Source organism: Pelobates fuscus, chromosome 1 (assembly GCF_036172605.1).
Source record: "Pelobates fuscus isolate aPelFus1 chromosome 1, aPelFus1.pri, whole genome shotgun sequence".
In the NCBI taxonomy this organism is placed as follows: Eukaryota; Metazoa; Chordata; class Amphibia; order Anura; family Pelobatidae; genus Pelobates; species Pelobates fuscus.
Window position 1 is genome coordinate 448,867,382 of NC_086317.1, and position 17,257 is coordinate 448,884,638.

Consider the following 17,257-nt stretch of genomic DNA (forward strand, 5'->3'; position numbering starts at 1 on the left):
CAAAAGGGGCTTTCTTTACATACCATTATTTATATAATCTCATCTAATTTAATTTAAAAAAAAATGAAAAAATATGATGAAAAATTGAAAAAAATACACGTTTTTTGAATTTTATGTGAAAAATCTTTTACTCATCTACAAAAGCGAATGAAAAAAACTGCTAAATAGATTCAAAATGTTGTCCTGAGTTCAAAAATACCCAGTGTTTACATGCTTTTTGCTTTTTTTTTGCATGTTATAGGGCTATAAGTACAAGTAGGAAATTGCGGTTTCAAAACATACATTTTTAAAATGTATCAATAGTGACATTGTAACACTGTTATCTGTCATAAATTGCTAAATAACACCCCACATGTACATATTTTTTTAAAAGTAGACAACCCAGGGTATTCAATATGGGGTATGTCCAGACTTTTTTAGTAGCCACTTAGTCGCAAACACTGGCCAAAGTTAGCGTTCATATTTGTTTGTGTGTGAAAAAAGTAAAAAACTAAATTGAACGCTAATTTTGGCCAGTGTTTGTGACTAAGTGGTTACTAAAAACGACTGGACTTACCCCATTTGCAATACCTTGGGTTGTCTTCTTTTGCAAATGGTATGCCATCATGGGGGTAATTCTCATTCCTGGGCTACCATATGCTCTCAAAGGCAACGTAACCAACCTGGCCATTTTCAATGTAAAAATATTTGACCTATATATTTGACCCTGTAACTTTCAAAAACGCTATAAAACCTGTACATGGGGGGTCCTGTTCTACTCAGGAGACTTTGCTGAACACAAATATTAGTGTTTCAAAACTGGAAAATGTATCACAACAATTATTTCATCAGTAAAAGTGCTGTTTGTGTGTGAAAAATGCAAAAAAAGTCACTTTCACTGACAATATCATCGCTGTGATATGTTTTACTGTTTTGAATCACTAATATTTGTGTTCAGCGAAGTCTCCCGAGTAAAACAGTACCCCCCATGTACATGTTTTAGGGTGTCGTAGAACGTTACAGGGTAAAATACAGTGATAGCAAATTAAATTCTCTGGTCTTTCGGCCTTGGTTGGCAGGCAGGTCCCTTAAATTGCAATCAATAAAATAACTTAATTATGTAAAAATATTACCTAAATACGCACGTAGAATTTAAATATATATGCATATTTATATATTTGAAGTCTACGTGTATATTTATATAATTATTTATGTAATTTTGTATATCGACATATGAATAGTTCGAATTCTTTTTATTTATTTAAATATACATAGATATATATACAATTTCATTCTAAGTGTATTTTGATATAAATATATATATATATTAATATCAAAATACAGTTAGAATAAAATTTCGTATAGATATAATTTTTTTTCAATTTTTTATTATTATTTTTAATTTTTTGAATTTAATTTAAATTATTTATTATTCGTATTTTATAATAATATATATATACAATATATATAGTTATTATATATATTATATATATACGTGTGCAAATTAATTATAAGTGTATTTTTATATTAATATATGTACATATTAATATAAAAATACACTTAGCATGACATTATATATATGATATATAGACATATATTATATAGGTATAATATATGTCTATATATCATATATATACACATATATAATAATATATTTTTTTTTTATTAACTATAACTTACATTTTTTTCATGATTTTACAGTTGCAGGGAGACTGCCTGTCAGCACAGACAGTCCCCCTGCAGGCAGAGACTAGGACACCTATTGTGACCATGTGGTCGCCCTGTTGGGCGATCACATGGCCCCAGGGGTCCTAAACCGCCATGGGGAGACTGCCTGGGCTGCAGGCAGTCTCCCCACACCGGGAGCACCGCCGATCGCCGCCGGGGGAACGACGGCGATCGGGTAAGTACATTTTAAATTTAGGACGGTTCAGGACCGTCGTCGGTCGGCAACGCAAAAATGCCGATGACGGTCCTGAACCGTCCTCAAGGGGTTAAACTCAGTTTGTGCATCATTTGTTTGTTGCTTGCTGTCCTGATGAAAGTTCCCTAGAGGAACTGAAACATTGACATTTCGGAATAAATAGAAGTTTGTTTTTCTACAAAGCCTGGGAGTGCTGATTATCCTGTATATATATATTGAATAGTGCAATCGAGCACCGGGTCATTTAAATTGTAAGTAGGAGTGCAAGGCTTTTTCCTTTTTTTCTATATATATATATATATATATATATATATATATATAGTGATATATACATAGAAACATAGAAACATAGAATGTGACGGCAGATAAGAACCATTCGGCCCATCTAGTCTGCCCAGTTTTCTAAATACTTTCATTAGTCCCTGGCCTTATCTTATAGTTAGGATAGCCTTATGCCTATCCCACGCATGCTTAAACTCCTTTACTGTGTTAACCTCTACCACTTCAGCTGGAAGGCTGTTCCATGCATCCACTACCCTCTCAGTAAAGTAATACTTCCTGATATTATTTTTAAACCTTTGTCCCTCTAATTTTAGACTATGTCCTCTTGTTGTGGTAGTTTTTCTTCTTTTAAATATAGTCTCCTCCTTTACTGTGTTGATTCCCTTTATGTATTTAAATGTTTCTATCATATCCCCCCTGTCTCGTCTTTCCTCCAAGCTATACATGTTAAGATCCTTTAACCTTTCCTGGTAAGTTTTATCCTGCAATCCATGAACCAGTTTAGTAGCCCTTCTTTGAACTCTCTCTAAGGTATCAATATCCTTCTGAAGATAGGGTTTCCTGCTGCTCTATTACATTGTCTGCCTACCTTTAAGTCATCAGAAATAATCACCCCTAAATCCCTTTCCTCAGATGTTGAGGTTAGGACTCTATCAAATATTCTGTACTATCTATATTTATGCATATAGATATATATAGATATATATATTATTTTGTACTAAGTGTATTTTGATATCTATATATATATATATATATATATATATATATTGATATCAAAATAAAGTTAGAACGAAATTACATTTCCTGGCCATATCCATGGCAGCACAACAATGGGTAGCTCCTCACTATCCTTAATTAGACAGGAACAGATTTAAATCAGGGGTATAAATACCCCCTCCCACCAATGAACCCTTAGTCTTTTTTTCCTGTCCTATCCCTATAGTGTAGACTGTGAACTTACTTTTTTCTTTTTGGCTTACCTGAGGGTCTTTACCTTCGGCCTCAAGGGAGTTTCAGCCTCTCTTCCTTGGGAAGTCTCCAGTACGTGGCCCTGCGCAAAGGATAACCCCCTGGAGATGCTCCTTTAGTGACCGGGAGCCACTTGCAGTGACCCTAGGGGTAGCAAGATAAAAATTGCCAATAAGGAACATTCCCTGCAGTAACCAAGTGGTAGCAGGAAGTGGCAGAAGAACCTCATCTTCAGAAGATTCTTCTCACCTCTACCTGACAGGCACAGTAAGTTTAAATGCATTTTTTTTTTTGTATAAAATTGCTAAGGGCTGTCAGGTTTGCCCCTTCCACCTATTTGTGTATGTGCCATTCATTCTCCTTCAAAATAAGGATTTTATATATTTTTTTTTTCTTCCTCTTTAAAAAGATTAAAAATTTTACCGGCTTGCCGCAATCCTGGCGGCGTCCTCTTGGTGCTCTGCGCCTGCGCGGTCCAACGGCCGCGTTATGCTTCTTCCGCGCATGCGCGGACCGGTGACTGCGTCTGTAGACGTTTCCGCGCATGCGCGGATCAGGGGCGCGTCATACGGTCTTCCGCGCATGCGCGGTGTAATTGCGCGCATGCGCGGGGCCTTCTTCCGGGTTCGCGGTGATGTCATCGGTGATGTCATTCGCCGCCTTTAAAAAGGCGCCAAAATTGAATTTCTTTACCTGTTTCAGGTTGCCTGGACACCTGGGAGCTCTTGCAGCATCTTTTGTTCCAGTTTTGTTCATTTATTTTCAAGCCTCCAGTTTTCTGTCACTAAGGTATGGTTTTATTTTTTAAAGGCACATCCCCTTTTTTTTTTTTACATATTGAATTTTTATACTTTTTTGGGTATAAATATATCAATTCTTTCCTATGTTATATCAGGGAAGATGGACAAGTCTTTCTCATCGGACTCTGAGGCATCCGTCCATAAACAAAGGTCACAATCTAAAGGTTATAGGTAAGCCATCATCATCTTTTTTTTTTTCTCTTTATCTATACCAAACAAAAGAGTGCCTGGTTTAATTGTATTTCCCTATTATGACAGCTCTACAGGAATTAAAGCATCCAGAACTTCCAAAGGCAAGTCGCCTATGAAGAAGAGATGCGAAGCCTGCAGCAGTAAACCACTAGAAGGCAAACGTCTCTGCGCAGAATGCCTGTCTACAGCCGCTGGCGCTTCTACTACTGCCCCTACTCCAGATGTGATGGAGTTTATCAAGCAGGCGGTCTCCCAGGGCATCAGAGAAGCTGGGAAGTCCCACAAGAGGCCCAGATTCGCTGAATCCTTCGGGTTTTGTCAAGAGGAATCCTCAGATGAGTCCATGGACCCCTACAGGGACGGGCCGTCTTCTTCAGAGGAAGAATCTTATGCCCCAGAATTCATGGAGCCTGCTCAAGTTGACCATTTAATATCCAGAGTTCGCAAATCCTTGTGTCGCAAAGAAAAATCCTCAGAGCAACCTTTTACTTCCAGTAGATTTTTCGCTGATCTGAAGAAAAAGAGAACCACATTTCCAGCTCACGAGACTATCAAGGAGCTGATTCAAGATGAATGGTCTAACACTCGTAGAAAACTGACATCTCAAGGCAGAGTTGCTCGTCTTTATCCTTTTGAGAGAAAAGACTCCAGCTGTTGGGATTCGGCTCCTAAGGTAGATGCAGCCGTAGTAAGACTGGCCAAACACACTACTCTACCGGTTGATGACGCTGGCTCATTTAGAGAACCTATGGACAGAAAAATGGATCTGAACCTCACCAAGGCTTACGTGGCTGCTGGCACAGGCCTCCATCCAGCAGTCGCTCTCACTTCAGTTTCCAGAGCTTTAAAGATCTGGATGGAGAATCTAGAAGCAGACATCCAAAGAGGCAGGAGCAGATCCAGTCTTCTGGACAGTCTAAACGATATTAAGCTTGCAGTGGACTTTACTTCTGACGCGTCGGGGGATCTGGTTAAGGCCTTTGCCCGAAATATGGCCCTCTCCGTTTCAGCCAGAAGGGCTTTATGGTTAAGATCCTGGATAGCAGATACCTCTTCGAAATCTAGTTTATGTACTTTACCTTTCCACGGCGACATGTTGTTTGGGAAAAACTTGGATGACTGTATTAAGAGGGCTGCCGAAGGCAAAAGAGCTTTTCTTCCGCAGGATCGTAAACCGAGAGGTTCCTTTCGATCCAAACGATACCCAGACTATTTCTCCTTTCGAGATGCCAGATCTTACAAGCCAGGAAGGGAGCATGGAAGACCCCAGCCCTGGAGAGGTGGACAGTCTTCTACCAGAGGCGGTAAGTCTAGAGGTGCCTCGTTCAACAAGAACCCTAGATCTTTATGACTGGTCCCCCCCCAGTCTATAGGTGTGGGGGCACATCTGTTACTCTTCCAAGACGCATGGGAACTATCCACCACAGACAAATGGGTGTTGGATATCATAAGAAGAGGATATCGTTTAGAATTCTTCAGACACCCTCCAGCTTGCTCCTTTCAAACGACCAAGTGGCCAGGAGACGCAGGAAAAAGACAGGCCTTAAAAGATTTCATCTCGACACTCCAGGAAGGACATGTCATCATTCCAGTTCCTCAGCAACAGCAAGGTCAAGGGTTTTACTCTCACCTGTTTCTCACCAGAAAAGCTTCAGGCGGTTGGAGACCTATCTTCGACTTAAGCAGACTAAATCAGCATCTCCTCATCCGGAAGTTCAAGATGGAGTCTATTCAATCCATCATAAAGGTCGTTTTTCCACACCAATGGATGATTTCTATAGACTTGGCAGACGCTTATTTCCACATCCCCATTGCTCCAGAACATCAGAAATTCCTTCGGTTTGCGGTGGAACAAGGGCATTTTCAATTCCAAGCCCTGCCGTTCGGTCTCAGCACGGCTCCAAGAACATTCTCCAAGGTCTTGGTTGTTTTAATTGCGGAGCTCAGGAAAATGGGCATAGCCATTTACCATTACTTAGACGACATCCTCATCCTGGCAGAAGACTCAAATACCCTTCAGACCCATGGGCAGGTTTGTCTACGTTTCCTACGCCATCAAGGTTGGAAGATAAACAAGAAGAAGAGCCAATTACAGCCGGCTCAGGAGATGAAATATTTAGGGGCCATATTCAACACACTGTCGGGCACAGTGCGACTGTCTCCAGAAAGAGGTACGAAGTTGATGAACAAGGTCAAAGACATGTTGGCATCCAATGTTTTTTTTTTTTTTTGTAAATTCTTTATTGTGATGTTCAAGTGAGTGCTGTAACACATGCTTATCCCACTACATCATATATGCGTTGTAAAACAAGTTGAACAATGACATCAATAGTGTAAACAGTAGGCATTATCGTTTTTGAGCAATCTCACATGTGTCAAGCATCGTAAAAGCTGTCAATCAATAGGCTATAAACAAGTGTACCAAAGTTTAGACGGGTGCTTGTCTCATAGCTAGAGCAGTTTCAATAACAGTAACAATAACTGGTTAAATGCAAAAAAAAATAAAAAAAAAGAGCCGTTTCCGAACCCTATTCTAAGGGTCTTCTGGAGAGTTGTGCTTATAAATCGGACAGTTTAAATGAAGGATGTAGCTTCAGTATCGAAATTATGTGACAGGTGGAGCAGGAGAGTGTTCTCGACCATCATTAGAGACCCCTGTCCTACGGGTTATGAGGTTGAGTGTATGAAGGGAAATTGGTCGCTTGGTAGGTTGGATCGTTATATGGTCAAGAATTCGGGTACGGAGTTGTTCCACGGGTCACGTGTGTGACAGATAGAAGCTTGGTTGTGTCTGCCTAATAGTGTAACCCGCTGGTCAGGTGTGGGTTGTGTCGCCCCATGATGTCACTTATCTGGTGCTACATCCCCTTCCTCCCGTCGGTCGAAGGAGTCATATTTTGGAGACTATTTTCTCCATATGTTCAGTTCCTTATTACCTCCGTCGGTCGACAGTTTATTAGGTCAATGATTCAAGCCAGTACGCATCACTTCGTGTCATGGCGGTATATCGTACTTTCAGCATGATCGGGTCCTCCCCGCCCCGACCTCCTCAGGCGCAGGTCAGGCCGCCCCAGCGATGCCCTTCAGAGAAGTCATATGGGCTCGAGTAAACATAATGGATGTAGGTAGGTAGAAGAGATGGAGTAAGTGGGGAAGAGGAAGGGGGGGAGGGTGGGGAGGGTAGAGGGGGGGGGGAAGAGTGTGGAGAGCGACATGTGTCAGAGTGCGCCCAGGCACCCCCCAATCCCCAGGGGTTGTGGCGTGCGCTAAGACCCTCCATGTCTTGGTCGTGATAGGTAGACATACCAAGGGGTCCAAATTTCGACGTGTTTGGTGCTCCTCCCTAGTAGGTCCGCGTACCGCGCCTCGGCTGTGTGTATTTCTTCCACTCTCTGTAGCCATTCTGCAGTTGTCGGTGGTTGGGTTTGTTTCCATCTAACCGGTATAGACGCTTTCGCCGCGTTCAGCAGGTGCCTCAATATTGATCGTTTGTATTGGGCTATCGAGCTTTCCGTGCAGTGAAGGAGGGCCAATTCTATGCTAAAGTCCGGTAGGTCTCCCAGGATAGCCGTTATTTCCCTTCGTACGTCCTCCCAGTATGGCCTGATCCTTGCACAGTCCCACCAGATGTGCCTAAGGGTACCAGTATGTGACTCACACCTCCAGCAGACATCTGTGGTATCCCTAAATATTCTGTGCAGTAGCGACGGGGTCCTGTACCAATGGGAGAGTAGCTTAAAGTTGACCTCCTGATACTTGGTGCTTATGGAACTTTTGTGTTGTAAGATCAGTATCTGTTCCCATTGTGCTTCGGTGTACGTTCTAGCCGTCAACTCCTCCCATTGCCTCTTAAACGCAGTGTTCCGTGTGTGATCACCTGTGATCAGTTGTTGGTAGATAGTTGAAACTCTACCCTCTACCCCAGAGTCGGCTATGCAGAGGTGTTCGAACCACGTCTGTTCTCTGTGGATTGCTACTCGGTTTGGGAGGTTGTAATAGAAATGACGTAGTTGCGCATAATGAAATCTGTGCATCAGCGTCAGTTGTGGTACCTCACTCCATTCCCTTATGGTTTTCATTCCAGTATTGCTAAGGACCTCGGATATCGGGACATAACAGTCCCCATCTCCCTCGATTGGCCAGGCCGATCTGCGTAGTCCCCCACCTATTCCAGTATTGTGTGTTATCGGGATCAAGGGGCTTGGTTGAGGAGAGATGAGTTGGTTCCGCCTTAAGTGAGACCATGTCTTTAGTGTTTGAGTAATGGGTGATTCATTGCCCAATTTCGATGTCGCGTCTGCCGAGCCTTGCCATGTGAATCTGTGAAGGGCATTGTTTGTGCTTACCCTATCTAGTGCGACCCACAATTTGTTGTTGGATGCCGCAGGCATCCAATGTTACCTCAGCAGAAATATGCATGAGCCTGTTAGGAACAATGTCCTCCACCATCGGACTGACAAGATGGGCCCAATGGAGAATGAGGGTTTTCCAGAAGAATTTCATCCTACAATTCAGAACGAGAAATCCACTTCAGCCTATCAAAATCCCCCCTCACGTCCATCGATCTCTGATTTGGTGGTTACAGAAGAAATCCCTGTTCCAAGGGTTTCCATTGGGGAACGTCACATGGACAGTTATTACCACAGACACAAGCCAGTGGGGATGGGGGGCTCACCTCCAACATCAGTTTGTCCAAGGGAAATGGTCCTTTCCAGTAACAGAGACTCCCTCCAACCAATTAGAACTTTTGGCAGTTCTAAAAGCTCTCGAGGTTCTCCTGCCCCTCATTCGCTTCAAGTGGATCAAGATCAGATCAGACAATTCCACTGTAGTTGCCTACCTAAACCATCAAGGGGGAACAAGGAGTCGAAAACTGATGTCCATTATGAGGCCACTAATGTCCTTCTCCCAGAAGCATCTAGCAGGCCTATCAGCGATTCATCTTCCGGGAGTCCAGAATTCCATAGCAGATTACCTGAGCAGAGTGGAATTAGATCCAGGGGAATGGAGTCTGTCAAACAAGGTGTTCGAAGACATCTCTCAAGTATGGGGCGTGCCACAAGTCGACCTAATGGCAACACACAAGAACAGGAAGGTGAAGCACTTCTTTTCAAAGAACTTCGATCCCCAAGCTTCAGGAAGGGATGCTCTTTCAATCGATTGGGAATTTCACCTAGGTTACGCATTCCCTCCTACACCCCTCATCTTTCCCCTTCTGAGACGATTGAGCAGGAGAAGGTATCCATCATCCTCATAGCCCCCTTTTGGCCTCGCAGGCCATGGTTTCCTCTGTTGTTGAGCCTTTGCAGTGCAGACCCCTGGCAGCTAGCGAAAATTCCGTCCCTTCTACATCAGGGTCCTGTCCTCCACCCAGACCCTGCCTCCCTCAAGCTGATGGCATGGAAATTGAAAGGGAAAGATTGATCTGCAAGGGATTTTCTCATGCGGTCATTGATACCCTACTACAAGCAAGGAAGCGCTCTACATCTTCCACTTACTTCAGAATCTGGGACGTTTTTTCCTCCTGGGCTGCATCCAACCACAGGAATATTCAGTCTATCGCCACCAAGGAGATTCTTGAATTTCTACAATCCGGTCTTGATAAGGGTTTAAGCTACAATACCCTGAAGGTTCATATTTCAGCTCTTTCGGCCCTTATGGATCAAAGATGGGCCTTGAACACAGACGTGATCAGATTTATGGCTGCAGTTTTAAAAATCAAGCCTCCTATCAAGCCCTTCGCCCCACCATGGGATCTTCCCTTGGTGTTAAAAGCTCTGAGCAGTTCTCCATTTGAGCATCTCGAATCCATCTCTCCTCAGTTACTCACCATTAAGACGGTTCTATTGGTGGCCTTAGCCTCTGGTAGACGAGTGTCTGAACTCCATGCCTTATCAACTAAAGAGCCCTTTACAGTTTTCCATAAGGACAGAGTTATCTTACGGACTGTTCCCGAATTTCGTCCTAAAGTGGTGTCAGCTTTTCACATTAACGAAGAAATAGTACTCCCGGCTCTTCATTCGGAGTCTTCTACTGAGGATGCTGAACCTCTACCTTCTCAGTTAGATCTTGTTCGATGTCTGTATGTCTGTCTATCTACAAAGATCTTCAGCCTGGCGGATCTCTCAAAGGCTATTCGTCATCCCCAACGGTCCCAGAAGTGGGCTTTCAGGCTTCTAAGATGGCCATCAGCAGATGGATTGTTGCCGCCATCATTCAGGCTTACCATGCTTCAAAGATGAAAATTCCTGATGGGCTCAAGGCCAACTCCACGAGGTCCCTTTCCTCATCTTGGGCAGCAGCAGCTAATTTGTCACCTGAACTGATTTGCAAAGCAGCCACTTGGTCTTCTCCGAACACGTTTATTAAGCATTACTAGATTGATGTTAAAGCCAGCCACTCAGACTCCTTTGGCAAATCAGTCTTATCCGCAGTCAACTCTACTTGATTAATTTCTATTGCACGTATGTTTTATAATACACCAGCATTTAAAAAGATGTTTGTCTGTGTTTTTCTTTCTTTTTTCCCTCCCTGGGTTATTGCTTGGGTATTACCCATTGTTGTGCTGCCATGGATATGGCCAGGAAAGATGAAAATGTATCCATACTTACCGTAATTCTCCTTTCTTGGTCATAGGCCATGGCAGCACTTAGATCCTGCCCTGGGATATTGCTGTTAACAAAGACTAAGGGTTCATTGGTGGGAGGGGGTATTTATACCCCTGATTTAAATCTGTTCCTGTCTAATTAGGGATAGGGAGGAGCTACCCATTGTTGTGCTGCCATGGCCTATGACCAGGAAAGGAAAATTACGGTAAGTATGGATACATTTTCATCTATATATGTATATATTTTTTTATTATTTTTTTATTTTACATTTTTAATGTATTTATATATTTATTTATTTTATAATATTAATATATATATATATATATATATATATATATATATATATATATATATGATTATATGTACATATATATTTAATTTTAATATAATTCTACGTGTATCTTGATATTAATATATGTATATATTTGTCCTGATGAAAGTTCCTGCGTAAACGTTGACTGTTGGGAATCTTCAATAAAGAATTTCAATTTTCTAAAAGACCTAGAGTGCTGACAATGTTCCACATCCTTGGTATATGCAGTGCAGTCGAGCACCGGGCAATAAGACATGAAGCAATAAGACATGAAGCAGGAGTGCTAAACCTACAAACTGTATATATATATATATATATTAATATTAAAATACATTTAGACAGTGTATGTGTATGTATGTGTATGTGATCTAAGTATATATTATTTAATTTAACACTGTTTTTTAACTTTATTAAACTTTATTAAACTTTATTAAACTTTACTACAGGCAGCAGGGGGACTACCTGTCATTCCAGACACTCCCCCTGCTGGCACTGCTATGGACGGCTATTCCATCCATGTGATCGTGAGGACCTCGCAAGGACCTCGCGATCACATGGCCCAGGAGGGCAAGATTGGCAGCAAGTGGACTGCCTGGGATGACAGGTAAGTCCCCCCATTGCGATCGCCGGCGTGGGATCGCCGGTGAGCGGGTAAGTACCCTGGACGCATGCTGGCATTTAGAGCCGGGTCCCCAAGGACTGCATAGCATGCCCGACGTCCTTAAGGGGTTAACTTCTTACACTAAACCTTTGACATACATTCACTCACACTCACTGGATTATTACATCTCCAGAACGCAAGCGAATTTACTACAGAAGACTGGTAAATATAATTGGTTTGATTAAATTTTTCCTAAAAACAAATATATGTGGGTAAGGCCAATACAGATTCCAAAATCTGGCATTATATAATTCAGGATTCAGACTGCAACTGAAATTATTAAATTATATTGATTTATTGGTAAATTGCCAAGTTTCGCATATCAAGTTATTATCCAGAGATTTTAGACATTCTTAATAGTTACCAGCTACTGAAGAGGTTTCACTTAGTTGTGATAACCAGTTATTTTTATTCTGATAACTGTTAAATACTGCAGTAGAGTGATTTTATTGCAATATCCTTTAAGTACTAGAGGTGATATACATATGTTTAATGTATTTAATTTCAGTAGAAATTATCTGTCTCTTGCTGGATACTGTTTTGCTAATAGCAAGCTGAGTGTATACTATGTATACTTATAGCGGAGTGGAAGTATAAACTGCAATATCTCTGCTGGTAGACGTAGTCAGCATACAAATAAAGGGTAGCGTAGCAATTCCAATCCCATTCCCCAACAACTGGACAAACACAGTTTTGGGAGTCAACTGCAAGGGGTTTCCATAATTACATTACAGGGGTTTTTCCCTGGTGGACCTTGTGGAAAACTGGGAGTACAGTTACATTTCCCAGGATCCTTTTCTGTACTGGAGAGATAATTGCATAAGAGCCATCTTCTAATTCAATTATCTCTCAGTACAGAACATTACGCAAGATTTTTTAAAACATAATAATTCGTATAATATTTATCAGAACTCCACTACACTTCACTGAGTAGCTGGGATCTGAGTGCCCAATCTGTTGAAATACCGTTCAGATCCGTTCAGTAGAATAGAAAAGCCATTCGAGTGAAGTTTTGGACCGGTCAGCCACGAGGTGAAGTCCCAAAACAGTTCCAGGCAATTGCAGGCTTTGACCGGTCTTCTTTCGGGAGTTCATACGAATGAACAGACGGACGTACACATTTATAAACTGGGTAGTCGTGTGTCTGGTGGTCGGTAGTTTAATTTAGGCGATTGACGTTCTGTTTGGATGAACGGAAGTACACGTATGAACGGGATGGAAGTCCAGCAGTGTTCACGAGGTCGCGTGGCCGTTTTTTAGTTCCATGCACTCTACGACCAAAGACGCTGGGCGTTCGTGTGCCAAAATGGCCACTGCCATGTGTTCGTTCATACGAACGGCGACCGCCCATCCGACCATTATGATCTTGCGGTTTACCATGTTGCAATTCCTTAATTGGAGACACACGGCTCCACTATGGGGTCTTCCATTCGGTAGTTTGTTTGACTTCACAAACAATATGTCCATGTTCTGTTCGTGAAGTCAAACTAGACGAATGAACGTAGTCTTTTCACAATGAAGTGGCTAGTTTTGCCACAATATTGACCCCCACTGGTAAATAATTTTTGGAGTTAATTACTAACCCCATCACTCTAAGACATAATGATTTAGAAATTATCTTGTTGTGGTTATTGTAACCATAATATTGCCCTATTCTAACACATATTGTTACTGAATATTCATTAATTGTCACATGTGTTTACATTATTATTATTATTGTCACAATAGATTATGTATATTTTTATAATAAAGTTGTGATCATTGTGTGAAATATAAATCCTTCAGGGTTTAAAAGAGTTACAAATAGTGAGTTAACTCTTAACTTAAATTAATAAGGGGATACAATACCATAATATCAATTGTTGATATTAATAAAAAAATATTAATCTTTTTTATACTTTTTATAAAATATTATTTTTAATATTTTAATTACCTCATAAATATTCTCACAAGGTCCACCCTCTTCGACTAGGTTGTTAATTTTATTATAAAATTTCACGCCGTGGTCACCAGGTGTATAAACACTTAGGATCCTGACTTCATGGCCATTAAGTTTGCCGTCATTCATATTAAAGCGAGTATTTTAATCTTTTACAATGTCTTCAGTAAAGAACATATAAAGAACACGGACACCTCACTGTGTTTATATGTAATTTAAGTAAATTCAAACGTAAAGAAAATGTATTAAATAGTGTTCAACAGCTGGAACACTAATAAAGGGTTCAACAGCGGGAACACTAATCTGAATCCTAAAAGTTATAGGAAACCAAAAGGGGTGAGTGGTGAGAGAAATGGTGAGAGAGGAAATATTAGCCAGGAAACATACTAAGGTGACAAGTGACAAATGAATAAAGCACAGATAAAATAGCAAATATCAAACATTTTTAAGATTGCAAAATTAGAGGTATAAAAAAGTAAGAGAAAATCAGACAAATAAAATTCATTAGTAGTGTACACATAAGGTTAAAACACATAAAAGAAAATTATATATAGAACAGCACTAGACAGAATCTTACCATGCAGTAATAAAGCTCTTATACCCATAGGGCTGGAAAAGCATCAGGGGAGGTGTAGTCTACAATATCTGGAGTGCTCAAAGTTGCCTATTTCTGGTTTACACCAACACCAACTCTATCAGAGTGCATCACAAGCTCCATCAAAAAAAAAGTGTATAGGGCAGGGTAGGCAACTTTCGACACTCAAGATATTGTAGACTATATCTTCCCTGATGCTTTGCCAGCATCATCCCATTATGGGAGATGCAGTCTACAACATCTGGAGTGCTGATAGTTGCCTACCCCTGGTATAGGGTGCCATGCAAAATATTATGTTCCTGAAATGAGCAGGCGTTCAATATGTCCTTATTTCAGCAAAACAGATGTGACTGGAATATTGTAAAACAGTAGGGACCATTCTAGGCAAATTCCCATTTGTATTATAATTAGCTTTAGTTTTGTCAATCAGAGATACATACAGAATTAAGCATATTATTGAAATCATCTTGTGAGCAACGCAAGCAATGCAGAAATAGGATTAATCAATATTATAATTGTTCCCATTAGTTTTGGCTTCTTTTAAACGTTATGCAATATTTTTCTCTGCATTCCAAGAACGCATTTAACTTGTTTTTGGAATTCAGGGAATTGCACCTTTACTACTGACACAGAATGATTTATTACCTAATGTTTATAAGGCAGGACTCATTCTGAAGCAGTACATGGCTTAGTATTCAAATCTCTACACTTGATAAATTCAAATAACAACATGTTTGGCTACCTAGAGATTTACCAGAAAGCTTCTTGCAGCTACACAAGTGGAAGAAATGCATTAAACATAGTTAAATCTTACAACCTCCACTACTGAAAAACAGATTGACACACTTAAAATTAAGTTAAATCTCTGATGAGCAGTGAAAATGTCAGGATGAATTATGCTCTATAAAGGGAGTTTCCCTGAACAACTGCCAGTCACTTTAAATTAGTCTTCCTTTCAAACAAGAAATCATCAAATTAGTCTAACAGCTACAGAGAGGGGAATACATTGCACAGGTAAAAAAATTAAATAATTTTCAGCACATGCTGTTATTTTACACAGACCTATTTTTCAAACCAAATGCCTTCTTAGCAGGAAAAGATAGTTTGAGCACTAGCATGGTGATCAGAAAAAGTTCAATTGTGTTTGTTTATCAAATATTGTGTATAAAACACATTAAAGTATATATTAAAAAAATATAGACAGAAGCACTTTACATGTATAGGAGTTTTTAAATTGTATTTTAACACTATAAATACCTGACAAAGTGCCCAATTTAATTTTTTTGTGATGTTTACCTGTGCATCTGCTGATTGGAAGTAATATTTTTACACATGCAATCTGGTTTAGCGTTAGCAGTTCAAAGAATGGGCTCTGCATCTTCTCTACTATTGTCCTTATGGATATGGAACAAAGTTTACATTTGAGTTGGTAGCTTAGTCCACATGGATACTGTGACGAAGTGCCCTTCGCCACTTGTTCTTGGAGAGGACTAATGGCTAGCTTTTTGCCCTGTGATTATGGCCCCTGTGACTTATTGGATTTTAAAACACTTTTTATGCCCCTTTAAACCCATGGGAAAATGTGCCTCTTCCCCTCACCTTTTTCCTGTCCATTGTTCTCCAGCAGGGTGTTGTCCCAGGGACACTGCCAGACCAGTTGAAACTGGCTACTTTGTCCCTCCTCAATCTCTCATCAGCCCTTGCTATTGTTTATCCCCATGGCGATCCAACTGTATTCGTGAGATCTGAGCGCTTTTCGGACATATTGAGCGCTCAGATCCATATGTTGGACATATGTTGGGGATATGTTGGACATATAGGTTAAACATTGTATTATAAGAGTTATGTATTTTTATGTGGTTTTTGTAACAGGTTTTGGACTTAGAGATATTTCCTGTTACTGGAGATAATTGGCTTACCACAGCCACTTAAGCCAATTATCTCCAGAATAGAGGAAAAGATAGACCGGCCGCACAGCCTTAATCTGTGGAACTGGTTTCGGCATGAAAGCCATGCTTGCGGTAGGTCAAATGTGACTTCCACAAAACTTTTGAACTCCTGCTCTGATCTGTGTGATTTTTGGATATGTTGTTCACCCAGATCAGGGCTATCCAGGGATGTGTGTGGGGATATGTGGTGTTTTCTGTGTTTTGTGAAAAATGTGTGTTTTCTGCCTGTGGGTAATTGAGTTACTCCATTGTGTTTGTTAATTGTATCACAGGTAGAGGGGAGGGTTTGTGTACATTATCTGGGAGTGCCTAACTGTACAAGAGTGTTTTGATTGGCTTTGTAACTTTGTGTCCTGTGTATCACAAGGTCCACATGGGTGGAAACCTTGTGCAAAAACTTGTATAAAAGAGACAATAAACCCTCAGTTCATTCTGTTCCTGCTTAACCCTCAACACGTAGTCTTGCCTCGTGATTGGAGGGGAACTGCTATAATCACACTGGGGATTGCTATACCTTGTATACTCTCCTGAGCTTTAATCACTTAGCTCTTTTAAGAGCTGTTCCTGATATGCTCTCCTGGAGGAGAGGTCTTTCCCACACGGTCCTGGAGGACAGAGGCTGATCCAGGGTGGAAGGAAGACGGCGAGACTCCAGTTAAGCTACGATGGTTGTGGAGTCTGAGGTGGTTGTGGTGTCCGATGCAGTGCTTGTGGTCCTCGGTGCAAGCTAGGAAGCGTCCATCAATGGAGGTGCCCAGTCGGGGTGCCAGCAGGTTCGTTACAGATACTACATGACATTTTGGCTTTATGGTCTCAAGACACACATTCTTCATGTAAAATTCGCAATGTTTCTATACAACATTTATGGAGGTGTTTGTCCATGACTTGTTGATGAATTGTGTGAATTTTGCACACTAGGGCATACTTTTAGTGCACACAGGGATAATGCCAACAGGACACAGTGGGCTCCACAGGCAGATGAAAAATTTAAAATGAAGGCTACATATTGTAGGCAAGTGACAATGACTATGTGGCTATGATTTGTA